At 40.6% G+C, this 27,262-nt stretch overlaps 1 protein-coding gene across 2 annotated transcripts in view; it reads left to right on the plus strand.

Moving 5' to 3' along the window:
• Nucleotides 1-7,572: 7,572 nt before the first annotated feature.
• LOC117404077 (PDZ domain-containing protein 2-like) overlaps nucleotides 7,573-27,262 on the plus strand; it is a 121,032-nt gene continuing 101,342 nt past the window's right edge. For both annotated transcript variants that reach the window (XM_058999301.1, XM_058999361.1), the window contains exon 1: nucleotides 7,573-8,508. The gene's annotated coding sequence lies outside the window, so the exon portion shown is untranslated. The remainder of the gene's footprint in view (nucleotides 8,509-27,262) is intronic.

Consider the following 27,262-nt stretch of genomic DNA (forward strand, 5'->3'; position numbering starts at 1 on the left):
AATAAATAAAACCAAAATGCATTAATTAAAAAATGTTTTTATTATTTAATGAACATTGAATTGATTCAAAACAAGAATAACTATTTGTAGATGTTAAATTGAACACTGCCATTGAAATGGCAGCTTTGACGATTTTTTTATCCTTTTCTTTTTCTGTATCCAGAAGCTGTTCTGGATACTGCTGAACACTGCTTGTGAGATGAGGATGAGGGAATATCTGTCTTCATCCAGTATGGTAGATTTAGGGCAGCATAGAGGCCTGGATTGACAAATCCTGATAAGCACTTCTCTTTGCTAATCAGGCGGACGTGGGTGCTCATTAATTCAGGGGGAAAAAATTGATTTAGACTGTTGGTTGGTTCATACAATAGTTTGTATATATTTTCCAAGAGGAGTGGTGCATTTGTTACAAATGCAGAAGTAAAGAAATCGATCAATTAAAGGTCCCTGCCCGACGATGTAAAATTGTTACAAAAAAGAAAAAAAATTGTGGTGTGGGTTTTCTGCTCACCTCTTCTTAAAACAATTCTATTGGTATAGTTACCAATTTACTTTTTTTTTCTTCCCTAACTTGGCAGACTCTTAACAGGAGAAACTACACTTGTCAGCTGCTGTTTATTATGAAGACAAGTTTTATTTGGTAACCAGATATTCAATTTGAGTGAATCTGCAGTCCCATTAATTGTTGCCATGTGTTAATTGACAGGTATAGTTTTCTAGACACTGGCAGCAATCGAATTTACCCAGATACGTGGTGTAAACCTGGCACATACAATCATACTAATGATCCTGCACGTGGTATGGAATGGTATCCAATTAAAATAACACATGAAATGGGACATTTAACTACTTTACCAACACTATTACATTTAGACCAATTAGATTAAATGCATTATTTCATTAGACGTTTACCTCAATACAATTAAAGATGGTAGACATCATATGTCTGGTCAAAATCTAAAATACCATAGGGATGTCTAAGCAGCAGTGTTTGAAATACAGAGTACATGTCAAAGGAAATTGCTTTATCTGTGTTGGAATTTTCTCTCAGGGCAGTTAGTGTGATGTCTGCAAAGGATGTTCCCTGGTCTCATAGCAACAACAGGGCTCCTTGTGTTTGCAAACTCTCTGCAAAGTTGTGTGCTCAGGCGACTTTGATTCAACTGTGAATCTGCCCACATTGATTATGGCTTGGTCAATCAGGGTCACATGTTTAATGTGCTAAAATGATTTGAAATGACAGATGTCTGCCAGACATCCACCCCAGAAGTTAACTATGCGGCACATATGCAAGTCGTATTTAATAAAATGTTTACTGAAACATTTTTCACAATGGGTTTTCTGTATAAATACATGGTTATTTGTTGTATTGTTTTCATCATATATCACGCATTTCCACATGCTGGAACATGTTTTTATAGGAAGGCTGCCAGCACTTTTTCCTTCATTTGGAGGCATTTTCTGTACATGTAGTCCATTTGGTTCCTGGTTGAATAAGCACAGTCTTCTTTAGATACAAGGTGTATATATAGTACGCGTGAGTAGGCCACTTGAACATTGAAAAACAAAACATGTTCAAATCACATGAACATATAACTTTGAGTACAATAAGGGCGACATGGGATGCAAAATCCACTCTGGAGTGTTTGCAACATGATTAGGCAAGAGCTGTTAATGTGTTTGCTGGCAGCTCCCACGGTAACCCTGGAAAACAGAGGGAGTACTGCTGCATTTGAGCTCCTCACAACCTTGGGTGAGGCTCCTGCACAGGGAAGCACTTTACAGTGTGTCTCATCTCTGACCATGTCCTCTCCCTTATTATAAACCAAGATACTTGAGGGATGTTTAAATAACAGAAAAACATGAGTTCCTCAGTCAAGGCAATCTTCAAATAATGCTTAAAAATTATAAATCTTCCCAGCCTTCTGTGTTGCAAAACTCGACTAAAATCCATGTAAATGTAACACTCGTTAACATGTACAATTCTTGAGTTACATAGCAGATAGAGGCGTGCCGTTCCGTTGGTCGTTGAAGGATTGTGGAATGTGGGTTGGAAACTCTTGAATATCTATTGGGGGTTATGCGGTTCTGTTCTTGTTCCGGTACCTTGTTCCGGTACCTTGTTGCTGGTAAACACTGTATTGTTAGTTTTGGATCTAGAATTAATACAGCTTGACGCAATCATCAGTATTTCCATTTTCTAGTATACCACAGGAATGCTTTGGTAAAACTGTGGGCTTGTTTTCTCTCTGATGAATACAGCAATACGTCTAGAAAAAGAACACAACTCGCAAGTGTGAGCAGCTGTCCTGTGAATGGTTAGCACACAAACCCAAGCAGGTTTTTTCTGTTTTGTTTTGTTTAAGCTTTTAGACATAAACACTTTCATGTGACCACTGGCACCAAGTTTTTTTTTTTTATCGTGTTAATTATACAATTCATCTAGTACAGAAATAGCAAGTCCTCAACAAAACAGCTTCTACCCTCACACACAAAATCACTGACAAACACGACAGCCTGTTCAGTTTAGGAAGTTGAATCCACTCCCTAATCCCCTCAATGAGTCCTTCTTCTGTGCTTTCTGGCAGTCCAATCCCTTGAGGATATGTGTGTCTGTAAGACTGGAGAACAGCAGCAGGCTGACTGAGGGTAGCAGAAGCACAAGGCTGGTTTCACAGCCCCGCCAGTAGCTTATGACTGCAATACCCAAGGTTTGTGAAACCAGTAAATAGAGTTCTACAATGAGACACGATCAATAAACTATAAAGGGGCTCTGGAATTACATACAAAGTGTATCTGTGAAGCTCCAATCAGTCAAGCTCATGTTGAGTAAATAATGTGTATTGTAACCCACGCACAATCCCCACCTTTAGTAACTTGATTTACTGATATGTATACATGCAAATTACATAAGCCACAGTGTGTAAACAAGTATGGCTGTTAAAATGGAAATTGTTTGCAGAAGCCAATCCAACAGGAGAAACTTCGAAATGTATTATACATGCCCTCCCCCCCTTGAAATCAAACCCAAACACAGCTAACACAGTATTCAAGGAATCTGATAAGTGTGAGGGTGGGGGGGACTGATACTGCAAACGTCTTGTTGTTTATTCTTTTTTATTTATTACACTCTGTAGAGTACAATAAGGGCAGTAACAGCTTATGACTCAAAGATCATCCATTATCATTAACCGCTTACTCCTTTACAGGGTCGCAGTGAGCCAGAGCCTAACCCAGCATACACAGGGCACAAGGCGAGACTACACCCTGGACAGGACGCCAGTCCATCACAGGGCACCACACACGCACTCACTCACACAGAGGGCAATTTAGAGTGACCATTCAACCTGGACAGCATGTCTTTGGACTGTGGGAGGAAACCCACGCGAACACGGGGAGAACATGCAAACTCCACACAGACAGTATCCTAGGCCGGATTCGAACCTAGGACCCTGGTGAGGCAGCAGCGCTAACCACTATGCCACCATGCCGCCACTCAAAGATCAGTTCATCAATAATAATATATATGAATTAATACATCCAGTATTATATCATAAAAGTAACACATTTGAAAAACAGTTTTAACAAGGAACTTGACTTTTTTTGGCATACCCTGCAAAAGTTGTCCATTTTTAAATTTGCTGTATATTCTACAGTGGTTTACCATGCTTTTTGTTTTACATTGTCCACCTATGCTTTTCAGCTCTTTGCTTAGACTTCGCTATGCTTTAGACTCCTTTTAGGTAGCTGTTTTGCCCTTTCTGTCTAAATCCAGTCAGCTGATCCTTTATGTTTTTTATATTCCAAACACTGGCCTGCCACAAAACCAGCTGTAATTTTAGATTTCATATTATCTTCCTCAGAAGATCCAGATGCCCAACGTTTCAGTATTTATTAATTTCTAATTCGTGATTCATGATTTATATTGAATTGTGGCTATTCATCTGCACAGCATATGCTGCTAAACGTAGCAGACACCGCTGCTCCTGTCTTGTTGAGTAAGTTGCCATGGAAATAAATAAGGAAAAAATTCATAACCTTGAAGCTATCCTGTATCTGACGTAAATAAGCGTGCAGAATTGTAACCTTTAGAAGTGTCTTGTTTATGTTCTCTCGGACTGTAAACAGATATGTTTTCTACGATATTGAAGGTGCTGGGCGAATACTGTAGAATTATACTGTTTTTTAAAATGTCCATTTATTTTTCAGTGTGAATTACTGAAATGTTTGCTATTTGTGGTCGGCATTTAAAAATGGAAAACTGTGTTCTACTGAAGCCAGTTTGTTACCAGCCTGGCTAAGCGCCAGTGACACTCCAAAATCTGTAAGGAGTTGATGCTGGATAGTAATATGGAGCCGCGTGCTATTTGAAAAGCCCTCTGTATCACTCCCTTTCTGGTCATGGCTTGTCATCTGTCGCTAGCAGCACAGGAGCACGTTATCGGACACTTTAATCAGATAAGCTGCGTTGGGTTTGTTTCGTCAGTTTCCATTTATATTAACAACTGCTGATTTTCCACTTTTTTAAAAAAAGTCCTATGTAAGAGATATAAAGTCCTACGTAGCAGAGCACCTGGTATCCACAGTTATATTTGACAAATAAATTTAAAGCTTGTTTCTTTGATCAAGCTGAGATACAGGTTTTTATCTGGTCATGGTGATACAAGAAAAAAAAGTAAAATACTGTAAAGCTATAAATATTTGTGACCAAAATATTTGGCGAATCACACCCATAAAACCTATTTTACTCCAGTAATGTTGGCGACCTGTTGCAATATACAAAGTATGTATTGTTAGTGGAATTTGATATTCGTGCCAAAAATCTTTGCATCTTTGACCCCTTGCTGATGCAACCACTTAGTGATGAGGAGGAGATGAGCAGATGAACTTCGCTCCCCTGCCAAGCCAATCTCCTCTTTCTGAACCTATGCAGGGGCGCCTAACCAGTGGGGTCCCTCAGCCAACCCAGCACTGCCAGGATTCGAACCAGCATTCTCCTGATCGCGTGACTCACACTGCACTCCAGCACGGTATTGAGGTCTCTCAGCCAACCCAGCACTGCCAGGATTCGAACCAGCATTCTCCTGATCGCGTGACTCACACTGCACTCCAGCACAGTATTGAGGTCTCTCAGCCAACCCAGCACTGCCAGGATTCGAACCAGCATTCTCCTGATCGCGTGACTCACACTGCACTCCAGCACAGTATTGAGGTCTCTCAGCCAACCCACCACTGCCAGGATTCGAACCAGCATTCTCCTGATCGCGTGACTCACACTGCACTCCAGCACAGTATTGAGGTCTCTCAGCCAACCCAGCACTGCCAGGATTCGAACCAGCATTCTCCTGATCGCGTGACTCACACTGCACTCCAGCACGGTATTGAGGTCTCTCAGCCAACCCAGCACTGCCAGGATTCGAACCAGCGATATTTATATTTTGTATATATATTTTACTATGGTAACAGATGGCTGACCAATTAGACTTAAGGATTTAGCATGGTGTGTGTGTGTGTGAGTGTGTGTGTGTGTTTGTGTGTGTGTAAATGTCTCTGATTAATGTAATTTTGGATGTGTCCTTGCTGCTATGAGGGTGGATAATTTACCATACATTTGCATTGTGATAATTATTATTGTACATATTATTTTAGTAGTCTTCTTAATATTTGTATATGACTGTACTGTAAAAGCGTGCTGTATGAATACACCTGCTGTATGTGTTCCTGTCGTTATTTATGGTGGGGTGTGCTTATAAAACAATCTGTTACACTACCCTTGTACTGGACCTGTACTGTACTAAAATAAACAAACCCAAATCTCAGGAGCCCTCAGATCATGTTTAAATGAATGGGAGTTTTTTTTTTTGCTCATCAGCCTTGTTTAAACCACCATTAGGAGAGTACAGCATACACAATAAAGAGGATAGACTGTTTAGCCCCTCTGTTCTGTAGTCCGAGGCGGAGATAAGGGGGTTGAAAATGTATTCCCCACAAAGGAGATTCCGTCTCGTTTTTATTGCAGTAACACACAGGGCACATTCGTGTAGTGTGTGTACTGATTCCGTCTCGTTTTTACTGCAGTAACACACAGGGCACATTCGTGTAGTGTGTGTTCTGATTCCGTCTCGTTTTTATTGCAGTATCACACAGGGCACATTCGTGTAGTGTGTGTACTGATTCCGTCTCGTTTTTATTGCAGTAACACACAGGGCACATTCGTGTAGTGTGTGTACTGATTCCGTCTCGTTTTTATTGCAGTAACACACAGGGCACATTCGTGTAGTGTGTGTACTGATTCCGTCTCGTTTTTACTGCAGTAACACACAGGGCACATTCGTGTAGTGTGTGTACTGATTCCGTCTCGTTATTACTGCAGTAACACACAGGGCACATTCGTGTAGTGTGTGTACTGATTCCGTCTCGTTTTTACTGCAGTAACACACAGGGCACATTCGTGTAGTGTGTGTTCTGATTCCGTCTCGTTTTTATTGCAGTATCACACAGGGCACATTCGTGTAGTGTGTGTACTGATTCCGTCTCGTTTACTGCAGTAACACACAGGGCACATTCGTGTAGTGTGTGTTCTGATTCCGTCTCGTTTTTATTGCAGTATCACACAGGGCACATTCGTGTAGTGTGTGTACTGATTCCGTCTCGTTTTTATTGCAGTAACACACAGGGCACATTCGTGTAGTGTGTGTACTGATTCCGTCTCGTTTTTATTGCAGTAACACACAGGGCACATTCGTGTAGTGTGTGTACTGATTCCGTCTCGTTTTTACTGCAGTAACACACAGGGCACATTCGTGTAGTGTGTGTACTTTTCTAATTGAAGAGCAGGTCATTGATTGTTGTGATGTGATTACGGTTTAAAAACATGTTTTTTTTACATCATTTTAAGAAGGTTATTACCTCACAAGCCCTGGTTGAAAATGTCAGCTGTTTGGGTGTTCTGTTGTTAGTTTTACATGCAAAGGCACCAACAAGTCTGCTAAGAAATAAATAAATAACTACCCCCCCCCCCTTTATATTATGATAAAACAATAGTTTACATATGGCATGTTTAGTTTGCGCTGTATAGGCTAATTAGTTTGAGCTGCATTAGTGTTCAGAAAGCTTCTAGGAGGGAGGTAACGTAATCTAAACACACCGATAAACCAACAAGGCTGGCTTTTGGAGAAGCGGGGTGTACAGAAATCTAAACTAGTGAGTACACATTCCCCCAGACACTGAACATGACTGTGGAACACTGTCTGCAGCTTTGATTACTAACGAACGGGCTGGCTCATGACTCATTTCTGGGACGGTACTGAGCACACCACACTGCATCACATCTTTCAGCGGTTTGAACAGCTGCTTAATACAACGTGAACGTGTTCCCCTTACTCTGGGGTACCCCATTGCTTTTTTATGATTGGTTTGCTGTCCTATATAAAACCCCGCCCTTATTGAATATCGACCACCGATTGGCTTAGAATTCCATGAATCACACTGAACAACACAGACTGCTCCTCCTCCCCCTCCCTTGGTGGAAAACTGCCGGAGTGGAAGTTTTTCGATCGCAGTTGGATTTGAAACAGGCTTTGCAATGAGTGGGTATATATACAGACATACCCATTCCATATAAACCATTATTATTCAAATCATTATTTTTAGAATAAATAAAACCATACTTCCAGCAGTTGAGTTATTCTACAGATTTCCAAGGAGAATATTTAAACTTAATATACATCCCACAGGCTTAGTTAAAATCGTCTGCTGTCTGATTTGTTCATATGCATGCACCGTTAACTTACCGTCACTATTTCCATCGGATAAATAAAGGAATGGTTTGCGTTTTATGTTGCTTTAAATATAGATTATTGTTAGACGCGACGTGCAGCTGCAGGGATTCAGTTGAGGATGTGAACAAACTGGGCAATGAAAAACGAAATTGCACAGAAGGAAATGACAGTAGCTAAATTCAGCCTGTTGGAATAAAACGAGACTGCGTTCGCCTGGTGAGGTAATTCAGAACTGTGTTCTTGTTATATTGAACAGCGGAAAAGTGCAGTGAGATTGCGACTGGAAAAATTGATGCATTCTCTCTTGTGTGGAACACGGTTATTGCTGTAATAAACTAAGTACGACTTTTTTATTTTTATTTTTTTTAGGTCTGTCCAAAATTAAAGATAGACAACTATTGAAAGATACTCAAACGCAACGCTTTTGTGGTAGCAGATCGACGCCTAAGTACTTGGAGTTCATGTTAGTTTTTGCTTTTTGGACGGCGACGTGGGACCCTCAGCAATCGCCAGAATTTGGGAAATGCTCAAATCAAATGTAGAGTGAGTGAACAAGGATGTGTATCATGACCATGCGGTCGACTGACTGCCGTGCAAATATCAACACTTTGATAAATTATGAACGGAACCGAACAAAGCAACAGAAGAAGGGGCACTGACCAGGGACAGCACATCATCCCGCGGAACTGTCGACTCGTCAGCCTCCTCTGCCTTCACTGTGTGCAAGGTAAATTCAATCTGTAGCCTGGTGGCATTGACTAATCCAATGCATTAAAAATAACATCAATAGCTGACTTGATGCCTTACGTCAATTAGGAACTTCTGTTATTAAGCTTTTTAAAATTATAGTCAAGTTATTTTGATTAGGTTATCACCAAAATTAGGTCAGTTCACCACAATAGGCGTTTTTAGCCCCAACACACACACCCATTCTCACCATGTGAAGCATGGGTTATACATGTCTTGTACTCACCCAACACACACCCTGGAACGCGCTTCTCTATCGCATGCTGTTGCTGTATCATCAACCACAAGGAAACGCCAACCCAGAATGTGGTCCACTGAGCGGGAATGACAATCTGTTAAGCCCCAAGACGTTTTACGGATCAAACTTCAGATAGATGCATCACAACAAAAACCTTGGGCTTGCCTTTAGTGTGAAATCACTTATCTGTGTACAATTTAGTAAGTGCAGTAGGTACTGAGTGCCAGGTTGTAACCATTAGTTAATAATATTCACACTACCTAGCTCAATCACTCCACTTCAGGTACTGTTAATAATATTCACACTGCCTAGCTCAATCACTGCACTTCAGGTACTGTTAATAATATTCACACTGCCTAGCTCAATCACTCCACTTCAGGTACTGTTAATAATATTCACACTGCATAGATCAATCACTCCACTTCAGGTACTGTTAATAATATTCACACTGCCTAGCTCAATCACTGCACTTCAGGTACTGTTAATAATATTCACACTGCATAGCACAATCACTCCACTTCAGCTACTGTTAATAATATTCACACTGCATAGCTCAATCACTCCACTTCAGGTACTGTTAATAATATTCACACTGCATAGCTCAATCACTGCACTTCAGGTACTGTTAATAATATTCACACTGCATAGATCAATCACTCCACTTCAGGTACTGTTAATAATATTCACACTGCATAGCTCAATCACTCCACTTCAGGTACTGTTAATAATATTCACACTGCATAGCACAATCACTCCACTTCAGCTACTGTTAATAATATTCACACTGCATAGTTCAATCACTCCACTTCAGGTACTGTTAATAATATTCACACTGCATAGCTCAATCACTCCACTTCAGGTACTGTTAATAATATTCACACTGCATAGCTCAATCACTCCACTTCAGGTACTGTTAATAATATTCACACTGCATAGCTCAATCACTCCACTTCAGGTACTGTTAATAATATTCACACTGCATAGCTCAGTCACTCCACTTCAGGTACTGTTAATAATATTCACACTGCATAGCTCAATCACTCCACTTCAGGTACTGTTAATAATATTCACACTGCATAGCTCAGTCACTCCACTTCAGGTACTGTTAATAATATTCACACTGCATAGCTCAATCACTGCACTTCAGGTACTGTTAATAATATTCACACTGCATAGCTCAATCACTCCACTTCAGGTACTGTTTCTGGGTTATTGTGAGTTTGTACTGGCTTTCAGCTACACCTGTGTTCCTTGATTTACGGGTTGGGGTTGCAGTCAGTATAAAGGGTTTTGGAGGTTTCCTGAATGGAACCTGATGTGAAGTCTAATTCTTGAGTGTTTTGTTCTTCAGGATTCTTTACATGGTCCTAGTTATCAGTGTATACTTTATTTTAGTAATTGATTTACAGCTTAATTATCAACGAGCTAGTAATATAAAACTTGTGAATACTGTGCTTTACAGTATATTCTGTGCATTGAAAAAAAAAATAATACATATATCAGTAGAAATGGCAAAAAGTAGAAAAAAACCAAACAAAACAGAATTGACTGCATTTCAAGCCTCAGCAATAATAAAGACAAACTGGTCTGCCTGGATAGATCAAGTTTCATTATACAGTACTGTACTTTCTGGATGATTTCCCCTCAGATATGGATACATGTCATTTGTATATTCCCATTCATTTCACTCTTCCTTCTTTGATAGCCAGTGCTCCACTCCGCTTCATTTGAATATCTGTTAGATTCATTGCAACTGGAAAAGAGGAAGAAAAACTACTGATAGGCAAACATTCTGTGAACAGTGCTTACCGCACAGACACCAGAGCTGCTGCACTCTTCTATTGAGACAGTATTGAGACAGCCTGTGTTTATTGCTGCCCCCTCAGTGCTCCCCATGCTCTTGTGTTCAAGATCTTTGGCTTCTTTGCTTGTATTCTTTTTTAAACCACAAGCCTGGGATACATGTTTGTGATTCCACTTCAGTGGGATAACATAAGTGGAATACCATGCTTACCTGGATTAGTTTGCAATGTGCCTTTGCTTCCATTCCAGTCCAGCTGAAATTCAGCACAGAGTTGTGCTTCGCTAATTCAAACAATACTGCCACCGATACAGGATTTATAACAACTTTAAAATGTCTGATATCATTTCACATTTTTATTGTTGTTTTGCTTTGGGCCCCGATTTCCTTGAGAACAAGTTTAGTCAAGAAATGCCAGTTACTGCTCTGCCTGCGTGTGACTTAACCTTCATTAACACCTGGAACGGCGCACATTGACAGACAGAGCTCAAGGTTCTATCTAAAAAGACGGTTGCGAAGAGGCCAAGTAAAGGGCATGTTATTGCTGTGTATTGCTGGTATAAACAGAATATTGAATGATCGTTCATGGTAACGGTTTCATTCCCCTTAGGAGGAGGTCCTTGCATGCACCACTCGCCCATGTTGGGGCTCGTGGTTTACTGGGTCATCCTCCTGCAGGGAATGAAAACCCTATACCATGTACGATCATTCAGTATCCTCTGTGTAATTCTAACCATTCTTGTCTTGTCATACCCCCTTCCCCAATGTTGACCGAGATCCCATTTATACCAGAGGGGATTTTACAGGGAATCTGGTGCTGCACCTGTACAGGAAACACATTGCAAACTGAAGGCTTGCTTTTTTAGCACTGCCCCTGCTGTTATCAGTTTAACACATTGTACAGCTTCTCTATTTGAAAAGTCAAACTTCCAGTTAACTTCTAATGCTGGTACAGTGTGGTGTAGATTATATATAAACCTATGCATTTCAGATTGCCTTTGCATACTTGTCTGTGCAGAAAATAGCTGTATATAAATAGCATACAAATTAACATTACAGCTAAAATCAGCAATATGCTCAGTTACAACTGCATGACTTAGATTGCAGTGTCTCATGCACACTTGGCAATAGAAAAAAAAAACAAGCAGGATATTTAAGTTCTCTGAGCAGTCTATCCAAAAAAGAGGCACTGACTGGACTAGCAAGAATTGAGAGTACATACAGTGATAGTAAAGACAAAAGTGCCTGCATGTTGAAGCATGTTTAATTGTGTTTGGGGAAAATAATTTTACAGCAGAAGTACTGTGCATGTTGATGCTGCAATGCTGGTATGCAGGATGGGTGTGAAGGGGGTGCTGCAATGCTGGTATGCAGGATGGGTGTGAGGGGGGTGCTGCAATGCTGGTATGCAGGATGGGTGTGAGGGGGGTGCTGCAATGCTGGTATGCAGGATGGGTGTGAAGGGGGTGCTGCAATGCTGGTATGCAGGATGGGTGTGAAGGGGGTGCTGCAATGCTGGTATGCAGGATGGGTGTGAGGGGGGTGCTGCAATGCTGGTATGCAGGATGGGTGTGAGGGGGGTGCTGCAATGCTGGTATGCAGGATGGGTGTGAAGGGGGTGCTGCAATGCTGGTATGCAGGATGGGTGTGAAGGGGGTGCTGCAATGCTGGTATGCAGGATGGGTGTGAAGGGGGTGCTGCAATGCTGGTATGCAGGATGGGTGTGAAGGGGGTGCTGCAATGCTGGTATGCAGGATGGGTGTGAATGGGGTACTGCAATGATAGTGGGGACTGCAGTTTGGCATGGATTGCATATGTGCTCGACTTCTTCAAGAAAAGGAAATGTCAACTGCTGTCCTATCTATTTTCACCCCCTTGAGAGCACTGGATCCCATCTGTTACATACAGTTATTAAAAAAAATAATGTGTGTGTGTGTGTGTATATATATATATATATATATATATATATATATATATATATATATATATATAATACATGGATGAATGCTATATTTGCATCCTGAGCCATTAAAAAAAAGGCATAATACCACAGTAGTGACGTCAAAAAGTGATAATTCCTCTAGAGTGAAGTCAAAGAGGAATAGCCTCCACAGTGACCCATTCGACGCCTCGAGACCATCACTTTCAATTGAAACACAACATGTCTCGTTTTCAATCACTCGACAACACCCACAGTACAGAAATGTTCATTAATGATCAATAAAATGAAAATACATTAACAAAAATGATATTAAGCTGGTACATTTGTATCTCAGAGAAACTGGAGAAATGGATAACGACATGGAACGTCTGTACAGCACTGAAACACTATGTTTAAAAAAAACAAACTGTAGTGCTGAACCTCGTCTTCTTTAATATTAGCATCACAAGGGTATCCATGTATTCTACAAAATAATAGATGGGCCTCTTCAGTGAGTTCCAGGAAAACAATTCCATCTCAGGTTTCTGTGACAGTTTATAAATTACTTGACCTTTGATCTCATAATTTATTATGTCACAGAAACCCTAGATGACATAACTAACTCACTGAAGCCCATCTATTATTCTCTCTCTCTCTCTCTATATATAATGTTTTTCAGTTTTGTCATCATTGCCATCAGCTATACTTGTAATATTTTTCTTGCCAGTTTTTATTTGATTATTTATTTATTTGTTTGTTTGTTTAAATTGTCCCTTGCTCCAGTGATTCTGTAAATTCTGTTCAGTCACAACATTTTTTTTTTCTTTTTAATTACGTCGTTGCCAATTTTTTACCTCGGTTTTTCTCCCCAATTCTGTATTCCCAATCATTATCTGTATCCTCGGCTCACCGCTTGCAACATTACCTGAGCATGACACCATCAGCCCATCTCTACTCTCCTAACATTACCTGATCATGACACCATCAGTCCATCTCTACTCTCCTGACATTACCTGATCATGACACCATCAGTCCATCTCTACTCTCCTGACATTACCTGATCATGACACCATCAGTCCACCTCTACTCTCCTAACATTACCTGATCATGACACCATCAGTCCATCTCTACTCTCCTAACATTACCTGATCATGACACCATCAGTCCATCTCTACTCTCCTGACATTACCTGATCATGACACCATCAGTCCATCTCTACTCTCCTAACATTACCTGAGTATGACACCATCAGTCCATCTCTACTCTCCTAACATTACCTGAGTATGACACCATCAGTCCATCTCTACTCTCCTATCATTACCTGAGCATGACACCATCAGTCCATCTCTACTCTCCTAACATTACCTGAGTATGACACCATCAGTCCATCTCTACTCTCCTAACATTACCTGAGTATGACACCATCAGTCCATCTCTACTCTCCTATCATTACCTGAGCATGACACCATCAGTCCATCTCTACTCTCTCAACATTACCTGATCATGACACCATCAGTCCATCTCTACTCTCCTAACATTACCTGATCATGACACCATGTCCATCTCTACTCTCCTAACATTACCTGAGTATGACACCATCAGTCCATCTCTACTCTCCTAACATTACCTGAGTATGACACCATCAGTCCATCTCTACTCTCCTATCATTACCTGAGCATGACACCATCAGTCCATCTCTACTCTCCTAACATTACCTGAGTATGACACCATCAGTCCATCTCTACTCTTCTATCATTACCTGAGCATGACACCATCAGTCCATCTCTACTCTCCTAACATTACCTGAGTATGACACCATCAGTCCATCTCTACTCTCTCAACATTATCTGAGCATGACACCATCAGTCCATCTCTACTCTCCTAACATTACCTTAGCATGACACCATCAGTCCATCTCTACTCTTTCAACATTATCTGAGCATGACACCATCAGTCCATCTCTACTCTCCTAACGTTACCTGATCATGACACCATCAGTCCATCTCTACTCTCCTAACATTACCTTAGCATGACACCATCAGTCCATCTCTACTCTTTCAACATTACCTGATCATGACACCATCAGTCCATCTCTACTCTCCTAACATTACCTTAGCATGACACCATCAGTCCATCTCTACTCTCCTAACATTACCTTAGCATGACACCATCAGTCCATCTCTACTCTTTCAACATTATCTGAGCTCACTGCAGTCTGAATCGCTGACACTAAAAACATTGTGCGCTTTCTTAAATTGCCGCCACACTGCAGCACAAATTAAAACCAGCACAAATGTATCTTGAACTGAAAAAGAGAATTGGCTGGGTTTTTAGCTCATGGGCTCTAATAAAAATACATTTGTTGGCTCTTTGTATCAATTTTAATTGATGACAGAAGTCATTAAAACAGTTCATTACGTTGTGCTATGAAGCTGTGATTATTGTTTTTACAGGGAACAGATGTTCTCATTTACAGGCTTACAGAAAGGAGGGTTTAAACTTTACACAGATTTGCAGCCCAAACCCTTGGCCACTGAACTTAAAGTACTGATGGTTACAAGTGTTAAGGATTAATATTATATTACATTATATACCGTAAAACTTCAAATAATTGCCAGGTCTCAAATAATTGCCTGTCTCCGAAACGCGGCGGGTCTGCTGGCAAATATTGTAAATAAACACTGAGTCTCTATTAAACGCCGGGTCTCTGTCATTGCCATTGAAGCAGAGGAAGATGAGGAGGAGCTTGAGCGTAATGAACTGCTAGTGACATCAGCATCGTAGTGACAGCGATGAAAGTGACTCTCAGGATTAATAAATAATAATCATAGGAAACGTAATTTAAGGTAGGCCTTAAATTACGAAACAGTGCAGTTATTACGTTATTAAAAGTTCTGATCATTTTAAGTGTGCTGAAATAGGCCAGATACAAACCTCTTGGTGTGTTTTGTTGTATTAACAATGTACAAGTTTGAGATTAAACAATAAATTATTTTTGATAATGATGCTTATTGCTTTTATTGTTCATTTTTAAAAACATTTTAGAAGCTTGTATTATTATTATTATTATTATTATTATTATTATTATTATTATTATTATTATTATTATTATTATTATTATTATTATTATTAACATTTGTAGATCTAATTCCGTTTTTAAATAAAAATTCGTACTTCTGCTTGTTCCTTTTCCAACGCTTTGCGTACCATATCCATGTTAACCAGTGTATATAAAAAGACAGTAATAATACTTTCACTTTATACTTGGCGGTGTACAATACAATGTAATTTTGTTATAAAACAAAACTGTTACTTAGTTCCCACTGACACACAACCTTTTAACAAAGTTGCTGGAATGTTTAAATTGAGTTCCGATGTTGCTACAAGGTTGTGTGTTAGCGGCTTCTCAATGACGACATGAAGCATATGAAGCTAACAATGTAATATAAATACTGGTCTCAAATATTTGCATGTCTACTTCTATAATGTTAACTGACCCATGTGTCTAATTTTACATGCCAAGCATTGGATGTTGACAGGAAGGGGTGAGAAAAGTGGTATAGGGGAACATTCAGTGAAGCTACATGGGGTTAACACACTGAAGTGCCATGGTGATTTAGCATGTTACAACTCTAGAATTCTAACACTCATGACAAGGATGTGAGCTACAAACCTCAGCTGTGACACTAAGTAACCCTGGGAAGTGGCAAGATGTTTATTCCATCCGCTTTGGCCATTCATTCCACTGTCCAAAATGGGGTAAAAAATTAGCTGCTTTATGCTTGTAATGAACTATGAATAACATCACATTCAATTAAATAAAGGCTAGAGTAATATAGCTATTCTTGGCTGACTGTTAGCCATGCTGTTGTACGATGACCCACTGGAGGTTGTCATGCTGGCTGGAGGTTGTCATGCTGGCTGGAGGTTGTCGTGCTGGCTGGAGGTTGTCATGCTGGCTGGAGGTTGTCATGCTGGCTGGAGGTTGTCATGCTGGCTGGAGGTTGTCATGCTGGCTGGAGGTTGTCATGCTGCCTGGAGGTTGTCATGCTGGCTGGAGGTTGTCATGTTGGCTGGAGGTTGTCATGCTGGCTGGAGGTTGTCATGCTGCCTGGAGGTTGTCATGCTGCCTGGAGGTTGTCATGCTGGCTGGAGGTTGTCATGCTGGCTGGAGGTTGTCTTCCCAGACTGTGGCTTGTGCTGCAGTTTCCCTCTTTTAAAGAGCTCCGAACTCCGTTTCTCCAGAAGAGACCCCAGCTGTCCGGCAGCTTTCCAATGAGCACCTTGCCCAACAGGAATGGCTTACCTTATTAGACCGTGGTGGGGAGGAACACATGCAATGCATTGCTTTGACCTTACTTGTCATGATTGAACTGATTCAATTGGACCTGATGGAGATGTGACTTTTTTTAGTGACTTTTTTTAAAGATGGACTCAGCACATGGTTTGGCTGCATCAAACACTGTCAAAATGTTCCACGCATTTTCATTTCAAGTCGAACATCACGACAGGTACGATTTTTGGAATTATTTTGTTGGATTAACCTAACTTTTGAAATCTTTTCAAATTGTGTTACCAAGGAGTGAAGTACAGTAAGTAAAAGATAAACTAATAAGATGGCTGCCGTATAGGAAGGCAGTCTCATAATGTTTTGTTCTGAGTGAAACTTTTCTAGTTTGTATTTTCTATGACCTAACCTGAAATGCAGGGGTGGCTACTCAACAGAAATCACTACTGTAACAGGATAAGGGTACATTTTAAATCCTAATTAGTAGATAGTGTCCTTCAGTCTGAGTTGCCATTGAGTGCATAAGGATAATCTCTTTACCAGCACATAATCTCTTTAACAGGTTTCTTGAACAGTCTAAAATGCTCAAAAGTAATTAAAAAAATAAATCGGTTTCGTTATTCCACTAAAACCCATGTCTAGCGCTGGAAAAGCCAAGCTTCTTAACATTATAGATCCAAGAAGCAACAATTGTAGACTTTGCCCATTTCCTCACCTTTCAATATGACCTTTACTGATGTGTATAAAGTTTATTTAATGACTATTGGCTTGTACAGGAGGTCTCACCAGCAGCCTAGCCTGTGATGGGGGTTTCTGGTTCCTTGTGGACTCTTGATGATAAACAGATGTGAATGTCAAAGTGAGATCTTTAACTCTTTCAACTGAACTGAAGAGCAGATCTGAAGCTGAGCTACTTTATACCATTTCATTAGTGAAACTGTATCTCATTTCTAATAATGCATTCATCTTCAGCTGTTGCCATGCCAACCTAGTGACAACTCCCACAGATAATGATTTTACACCCGGGAATCAAAACATAGCATCCACCTGAAAACTTTTTTAGCCAATGCTTGACATTTCTGGAGGATTGTGATAAGAAAACGATTGTCACCTTTTCAGAGTGGCACTGCACAGCAAAACAGCTTAAGCTGTTTTTAAATATGTAAAGTAGCTGTAAATAACTTTTACAGTCTCGCACATAATTAATTCAAGCATCTTTATCTCAGAATGCACTCACACCATCATCTTGCTGAAGGCCGTACAAATGAAATGGATGTTTTGCTAATTAGCAGTAAGTCACAGTACAAACTCACATCAAGTCTGGTAAATAAGACATTTTTTAGAATCCCTTTTTTCTATTCTGATGACAGTGGCTATATATCTAGTCCGGTAATGCATAGTTACGTTTCTGTTCTTGCACTGGTGGTATGTATATTTGTAATACAGTGTTCTCTTTAAGACTGAGGTAGATCTGGGAGGCAGGCTTCTGTTGGGAGGGTGCTATTCTGGCCTGGAAGCAGCATAAACGACTGTATAAATGTGGATTGTTTTAATTCGTATCTAAATGTTTTAGAACAAATCTGCAACTTTGCAGATGCCAAAATACGTGTGGGTGATCTCATTCATTTAAATACATAGTTAATTATAGACCAGTGACAATCAAAGATTCGAAGCGCACATTCCATGGTGCTATATTGCTTGTTCTGGCAGGGTGCACTCAGTTGAGTCTAACTATCCTCGATCAATGAAAGGCATCCCCAGTTACTATTTATTGTAGCCAATCAGAGGGAGTTTATATGGGAAGTAAGGAACACGCGTATGCAGTGCAGGTACTGGTTTTCAGTACATACTGTACATTCATACACTTTGGTTTTCGTTTTTTCTAGTCCAGGGTCACTCTTACTGTCTGCTGAATTAAAGCTTTGTGTGAGAAGGCTATCACCAGACTGTAGAGGACACTACTGTGTTTCGTTCTATTTCTGTGCTTTAGAATGGCAGTCTCAGAGCTCCCAGCATTCCTGATTTTAGATAAGGTCTGTTTGGCATGTTCATTTGGTAATGGATGAAAGCTTCCAATGGAATTAGGGATAATTGAGCGTTCCAAGAACTACACCGGGTAACAATAGAAAGCTTAATGTTGTATCCCAGGTCAAATAAACACAGTATCCTTTGAATTTTCCTTTTTACAAACACTGATGAATACTAGTTCTGTCTGAAAGTCATTGGAGAGTCACAGCTCTTCTGATATTACCCATGTCCCAACGTGCTGTGGGTGTGATGTCTTCAACTGATTTGCATGACCAACATGGCAAGACTGATAGAAGTGGCTTGTTTTGAATCTGTTGACAATGTGCAGTTGATGGTAACAGGAAAGTGTGACTTCTTATTGCAAACATCTGACATCATCCTGCAAACCGGAAAGTCACACTGCAGGTTTTCCACATGAAGGGAGTGCAAACGCAGGACAATTAGTGTCCTTTCTTTAGTGTGTTTGTCTAAAGGCTTTGGAGTTGTACAAAAACACAGGGTGCTAGGCACAGATCAGCAGTGCTGGTTCCTTAACAACATGGCATCTGCGTGCCTGTTCCAGCCTGGCTATGGTATGGACCTGGTTTATTTATTCAATATTAAGCTGTTCCTCCGTGAGGTTTTAATAATTGCATGCTTTATTTTCATTATGTGGGTGCATTACGAGTTGCATAGCCATTCCATGGTATTGGACTGTATTACACAATGCACAGCTACAATACCATTTTAAAAACCTCACATTTAGTTATTCAGTATTACAGTGAAAAAATACTAGGTACTGCCACTAAAATAGAAAATATTTGCACTGTATTGGAAATACAGGGGACAAAGACCCCCAGATCTTGGAAATAACTTCTTTTTGGGTAATTTCCCTTATTCACAATGTTTTTAATTTGCTGTGCAAATACAGTATAGAGAATTGTAAAGAAACTGATATCTGGGCCCATACAAGGTTACAGAAAGCTGTCAGTTTGTCTTGCTTGACGCAGTGAATCCTAGAGTTACACCAGACCCTGGAATATACTGTGCCCTGACATCCTGGAAACAAATATAGAACCTGAACTTTGCTACAGTAGCAACCAACAGTTTAGGCACGTAATGCAAATGCAAGCAGTAAAAGCCATTAGAACGAGTCTCCTGTTCATCTTGTGATTGAATCCACGATGGAGTCAGCCAAGATATACATACCAGGGGCCTCCTGTTCACCTGTGGCTTGAAGATCTGTTGTTTAAAATGGGCTTGCTGGCTGAACCCTGGGTAGCCACAATTGAATCTTGGAGATAAGCCAGCCTAGGAACACAGCTGCAAAACCAATGCCGATGCATTGAAGCGCTGCGCTGGCTGTTTTGGTATCTGTTTAGCTGCAGGTCAAGCTGCTCTTCTGTAGATTTATTATTTCACATTCCATTCCAGGTCTCAGGAGTGCATCCTTGTAGAACGCTGCATTCTGGAGAATGGTTATATTAACACTTCATACATTGGAATGGGAGGTAAAGGCCATATAACCCAGGAGATTCAGAGATACCTGGAATACCTGCTCTGTCAACATCATCGTGTACTGCAAGCTCGCCTAATGGTGTATCAGGCCAGTCACAGCACAGGAGCTCAGCTATGTTCAGCTGGCTGTCAGACACATTCGCTTTTTATTACATTCATGTTAACCCGTTCTGCACTTATAAAAAAACTTTGTAATATCTGCAGAATTATACAGTGTTTGTGAGGCTGTGGACAGTGGAATAGGCTAGTTTCCAGACTGCATTCCAGCAATTGCCCTGACTGACTAACTTTTCTCACTGTGCACCAGTTAATATGAACCAGACCCGGGTGGGGGTGGGGAGAAAAACATTCCATGTCAGACATCAAGTTGGTTGGTCCACATCATGCAACTATTTCATTAATAGTATTGTAGCTTGCGCGGGGGAAGGCAGCAGCAGGGCTGGTAGGTGACGTAATCACACACAAAGACATAAGCCCGATATACGCTCCTTGCAAAGGAGCTAGCTTTTTTGTACAGCGGTATCGGCGCTATGCTTTAGTGCGAGAGGTGGGTTCGCACCCTCCCTCCGCCTGAGTGTGGATTGTCTCACCTTGTGTAATGCGCCTTCCTGCGTCAACTGAGATTGCTACAGTATCTTAACACCCAAGGAGACACTGATAGAACAATCTCAGCTCTATTAAAATCTGTTAGAGTTTAAATGTGCTGTGCAGTAATTACTTTTAATACAGCATGGCTAACACTGTGCAGATACTAAGTTTAACAGCTGCATTGAAACAGTCCTGACATGAAGGGGTTCTGTGATCTGCAAGCACAGTCCTGACATGAAGGGGTTCAGTGATCTGCAAGCACAGTTCTTTACATTTAAAAACACCCTTACTAAACCCCCAGGGGTCCTGTTTACTGGCCTCATTGCAGAAATGACACCTTTCTCAGACATGACATTGTGTAATATAATCCATACCTGCAGAGGGGATCGGAGCGGTGACTCATACACCTGTTATTGTGTAATATAATCCATACCTGCAGAGGGGATCGGAGCGGTGACTCATACACCTCTTATTGTGTAATATAATCCATACCTGCAGAGGGGATCGGAGCGGTGACTCATACACCTGTTATTGTGTAATATAATCCATACCTGCAGAGGGGATCGGAGCGGTGACTCATACACCTCTTATTGTGTAATATAATCCATACCTGCAGAGGGGATCGGAGCGGTGACTCATACACCTCTTATTGTGTAATATAATCCATACCTGCAGAGGGGATCGGAGCGGTGACTCATACACCTCTTATTGTGTAATATAATCCATACCTGCAGAGGGGATCGGAGCGGTGACTCATACACCTCTTATTGTGTAATATAATCCATACCTGCAGAGGGGATCGGAGCGGTGACTCATACACCTCTTATTGTGTAATATAATCCATACCTGCAGAGGGGATCGGAGCGGTGACTCATACACCTCTTATTGTGTAATATAATCCATACCTGCAGAGGGGATCGGAGCGGTGACTCATACACCTCTTATTGTGTAATATAATCCATACCTGCAGAGGGGATCGGAGCGGTGACTCTGCACCTCTTATTGTGTAATATAATCCATACCTGCAGAGGGGATTGGAGCGGTGACTCATACACCTCTTATTGTGTAATATAATCCATACCTGCAGAGGGGATCGGAGCGGTGACTCATACACCTCTTATTGTGTAATATAATCCATACCTGCAGAGGGGATCGGAGCGGTGACTCATACACCTCTTATTGTGTAATATAATCCATACCTGCAGAGGGGATCGGAGCGGTGACTCATACACCTCTTATTGTGTAATATAATCCATACCTGCAGAGGGGATCGGAGCGGTGACTCTGCACCTCTTATTGTGTAATATAATCCATACCTGCAGAGGGGATTGGAGCGGTGACTCATACACCTCTTATTGTGTAATATAATCCATACCTGCAGAGGGGATCGGAGCTGTGACTCATACACCTCTTATTGTGTAATATAATCCATACCTGCAGAGGGGATCGGAGCGGTGACTCATACACCTCTTATTGTGTAATATAATCCATACCTGCAGAGGGGATCGGAGCGGTGACTCATACACCTCTTATTGTGTAATATAATCCATACCTGCAGAGGGGATCGGAGCGGTGACTCATACACCTCTTATTGTGTAATATACATGTACATCAGTATAATGGATCAGAAAATCAAATGCATTCTGAATTGTAAGACATGTACATCAGTATAATGGAACAGAAAATCAAATGCATTCTGAATAGTAAGACATGTACATCAGTATAATGGAACAGAAAATCAAATGCATTCTGAATAGTAAGACATGTACGGCTGTCTAATGGAACAGAAAATCAAATGCATTCTGAATAGTAAGACATGTACCGCAGTCTAATATAACTGAAAATCAAATGCATTCTGAATAGTAAGACATGTACATCAGTATAATGGAACAGAAAATCAATCTGATTCCAATGGCTGTCCGTTGTCGAAACAACATTACGTCACTGATGGGATGCCATTATATTGAATATTAAACACTTACTGTCTGGCACACCATGCATAAATCAGCATAGCCAACTCTCACTAGCTTCGAAACAGATCTGGACTGCTGGATTTTGCTGGAAAATGTTATTTGACTGGAAAAACAGATTTCTATTGAAAACACTCCACCCACACAGTAGATTTAGAAACCGCATTTTCAGGGAGTTGCCAGCAAGTTGGAGACACATTGAATGCTTGCTTCCTTTTATAAAACACATAGTACTATGCCGTTACATGCCATTACATTAAAAGTGCATTGCTTTTAGTTGGACTTTTCTAACTGTCAATCAGATTACTTTATTGCATGGTTACCCAAGATTAATCTGGGATGGTGTTGTTGGTTCTCCTACAGTATGCCACAAACTATTCAATTTCAATGTATGTGTATTCAGTCTCATCAGTTCAGAATCTCTGTACATTATAAGCTCTAGCAGTCTCATCAGTAATTGATAGTGTGCACACTCATTATTGCTGGAACTGTACTGTACCATTAACTGTGTCACTATCTTTCACTGTCTTGCACAGTGTCGTAGATACAGTGCCTTGCGAAAGTATTCGGCCCCCTTGAACTTTGCGACCTTTTGCCACATTTCAGGCTTCAAACATAAAGATATGAAACTGTAATTTTTTGTGAAGAATCAACAACAAGTGGGACACAATCATGAAGTGGAACGAAATTTATTGGATATTTCAAACTTTTTTAACAAATAAAAAACTGAAAAATTGGGCGTGCAAAATTATTCAGCCCCTTTACTTTCAGTGCAGCAAACTCTCTCCAGAAGTTCAGTGAGGATCTCTGAATGATCCAATGTTGACCTAAATGACTAATGATGATAAATAGAATCCACCTGTGTGTAATCAAGTCTCCGTATAAATGCACCTGCACTGTGATAGTCTCAGAGGTCCGTTTATAGCGCAGAGAGCATCATGAAGAACAAGGAACACACCAGGCAGGTCCGAGATACTGTTGTGGAGAAGTTTAAAGCCGGATTTGGATACAAAAAGATTTCCCAAGCTTTAAACATCCCAAGGAGCACTGTGCAAGCGATAATATTGAAATGGAAGGAGTATCAGACCACTGCAAATCTACCAAGACCTGGCCGTCCCTCTAAACTTTCAGCTCATACAAGGAGAAGACTGATCAGAGATGCAGCCAAGAGGCCCATGATCACTCTGGATGAACTGCAGAGATCTACAGCTGAGGTGGGAGACTCTGTCCATAGGACAACAATCAGTCGTATACTGCACAAATCTGGCCTTTATGGAAGAGTGGCAAGAAGAAAGCCATTTCTTAAAGATATCCATAAAAAGTGTCATTTACAGTTTGCCACAAGCCACCTGGGAGACACACCAAACATGTGGAAGAAGGTGCTCTGGTCAGATGAAACCAAAATCGAACTTTTTGGCAACAATGCAAAACGTTATGTTTGGCGTAAAAGCAACACAGCTCATCACCCTGAACACACCATCCCCACTGTCAAACATGGTGGTGGCAGCATCATGGTTTGGGCCTGCTTTTCTTCAGCAGGGACAGGGAAGATGGTTAAAATTGATGGGAAGATGGATGGAGCCAAATACAGGACCATTCTGGAAGAAAACCTGATGGAGTCTGCAAAAGACCTGAGACTGGGACGGAGATTTGTCTTCCAACAAGACAATGATCCAAAACATAAAGCAAAATCTACAATGGAATGGTTCACAAATAAACATATCCAGGTGTTAGAATGGCCAAGTCAAAGTCCAGACCTGAATCCAATCGAGAATCTGTGGAAAGAACTGAAAACTGCTGTTCACAAATGCTCTCCATCCAACCTCACTGAGCTCGAGCTGTTTTGCAAGGAGGAACGGGCAAAAATTTCAGTCTCTCGATGTGCAAAACTGATAGAGACATACCCCAAGCGACTTACAGCTGTAATCGCAGCAAAAGGTGGCGCTACAAAGTATTAACTTAAGGGGGCTGAATAATTTTGCACGCCCAATTTTTCAGTTTTTTATTTGTTAAAAAAGTTTGAAATATCCAATAAATTTCGTTTCCACTTCATGATTGTGTCCCACTTGTTGTTGATTCTTCACAAAAAATTACAGTTTCATATCTTTATGTTTGAAGCCTGAAATGTGGCAAAAGGTCGCAAAGTTCAAGGGGGCCGAATACTTTCGCAAGGCACTGTAGCTCTTCTATTGGAGAACGTAATGCTGATTGGTCTAAATACCCATCTGAAGGATGCAAGCAACCAGATAAATGAACACCTTCTTACAGTAAACCACTCTTTCCATGGAAGCCAGGACTACTTTAAATAGAATTGAAATGTTATTATGTTACTCCTTTCCTCTGGGCAGTCACTCACTCCCTTATAGAACTGCGCTCCAAACTAAACTGTCATGCACTCGTTACAACAGCACTGCAGCCTCCCGGGATCAGAACACATAAATAAACGTTGGCAAGTAAATAAAGACAGGGGGTATAAATAGGACACAATGAGAAGTTATCAATTACGGTCAGAACTGCTGCACTGGGAATGGGCGGGTGGACATGTAGAGTATGAGCTTGTGGCTCACGAGTTATCCGCTCATCCCCACTGTAACTCCCTCCTCTCCCCAAGCATTGCTCTTTTAAAAGCTTACTGTGGGATATCATGGGGAAAGCAGAGCAAGGTGAGCATTGTGAAAGCATGCTGAAAACATGGGAAGCAAGGTGAGCATCATGAAAGCATGCTGAAAACATGGGAAGCAAGGTGAGCATTGTGAAATCATGCTGAACACATGGGAAGCAAGGTGAGCATTGTGAAAGCATGCTGAAAACATGGGAAGAAAGGTGAGCATCATGAAAGCATGCTGAAAACATGGGAAGCAAGGTGAGCATTGTGAAAGCATGCTGAAAACATGGGAAGCAAGGTGAGCACGTGGAATCCATTCATAAGGGTAATCAGTTGGTCATGTCTCCTAAATGGAGACCTGATTGAGGAAGCACGGGGGAGGTTTTTGCTCCACAGAATGGGTGTATATCTCTGTCGATATCTCTGCAGAGGTTTGTCATCATTGAAATCCTTTCTATGCACTAGGGCTCAATTTTCATTGTAATCAAATCAATTTTTTTTTATAAAGTGCCATTCACACCAAAGTCATCTCAAGGCGCTGTACAGCAACAACAATTCATAATCAAATACAATCCAAAAAACACAACCAATATACAGGAAAACAATGTTTAAAAAGACAGGAAAGGCACACTAGGATAGAAAGACCAATGTTTAGCAGTAAGACAAGTCTAGATTTAAAAGCTGTAACAGTCCCAGCCTCCTTAACAAAGATATGAAGGGCATTTCATGACTGTGGTGCTATGCGTGAGAAAACCCTTCCACTCATTTTAATTTTGCTCGCCCTCGAGACAATCAAAAGACCTGCATCCTGTGATCTCAGTGAATGGCTGGGTACATGTGGGATGAGTAACTCTTGTAAATAAATGGGTGCCAGGTCATGCTGGGTTTTATAGGTTAGCAGCAAAATCTTAAAATCAGTTATAGACCCCGCCATACTGTAGACTCTTAAAAATAAATAAATAAATAACCAGCAAAAAGCAATATGCTTTCAATTAAAGGATTGTACAGTAATCCAGGGGATTGTTTAGTTCAAACAAACACTTCCTGTTGCCCGGTCCTGGGAATGAATGGAGGCTGTTCTAGACCGATTAACAGTGTTGTTTCGGGACTTTCTGTTGAGTGGTGCAGTGAGTGACCGTCTTTAATGTCATGTGTGTTTCATCCCTGCAGACGTTTGCATGTACAAGACTTCTAGTAGAGTCCTGCTTATGAGGGTGAACTACCTTTTCATCACCGGTTTTTATTCAAAGTTTCTCTCCATACAGTTTTTATAAAATACAGCTGTACATATATATATATATATACACATACAGTATATTAACTAATTGTAGATTTACAACTTAGCAAGTGCACTGCAAAGCCATGCCATTTCAAAAGTTCGACCTATTTGGCACATATTGTAAAATACATTTTATTGCACCAGTTGTAAAAAGTATGACATTCAGGCATAAACTTTTTTTTTTTTTTTTTTTTTTTAATGAAATATGTGTTTTGGGATAACGGGTTGACATCATCTGGAATACTTGCAGCTCATAACCCTGAAACTGTTTTTATGCCACATGCACCTTTTTACTAAAAACACATGTGGATTTTTATGATGTTACCTGGGCTATTGTAATATGAAAACTATCCAGTCCATTTATAATTTAATAAGGTTAAGATTCATACATTCTTTGCATACATTCACAAATATTGCAAACATTCTTTACATTTAATGCCACTACAATGTTAAATGAAGTGTATTCATATTGACCCCACTGTACTGCATAAGCCTGTTAAACCCATCTGTCTGACCCTG

Source organism: Acipenser ruthenus, chromosome 1 (genome assembly GCF_902713425.1).
Source record: "Acipenser ruthenus chromosome 1, fAciRut3.2 maternal haplotype, whole genome shotgun sequence".
NCBI classification, from domain to species: domain Eukaryota; kingdom Metazoa; phylum Chordata; class Actinopteri; order Acipenseriformes; family Acipenseridae; genus Acipenser; species Acipenser ruthenus.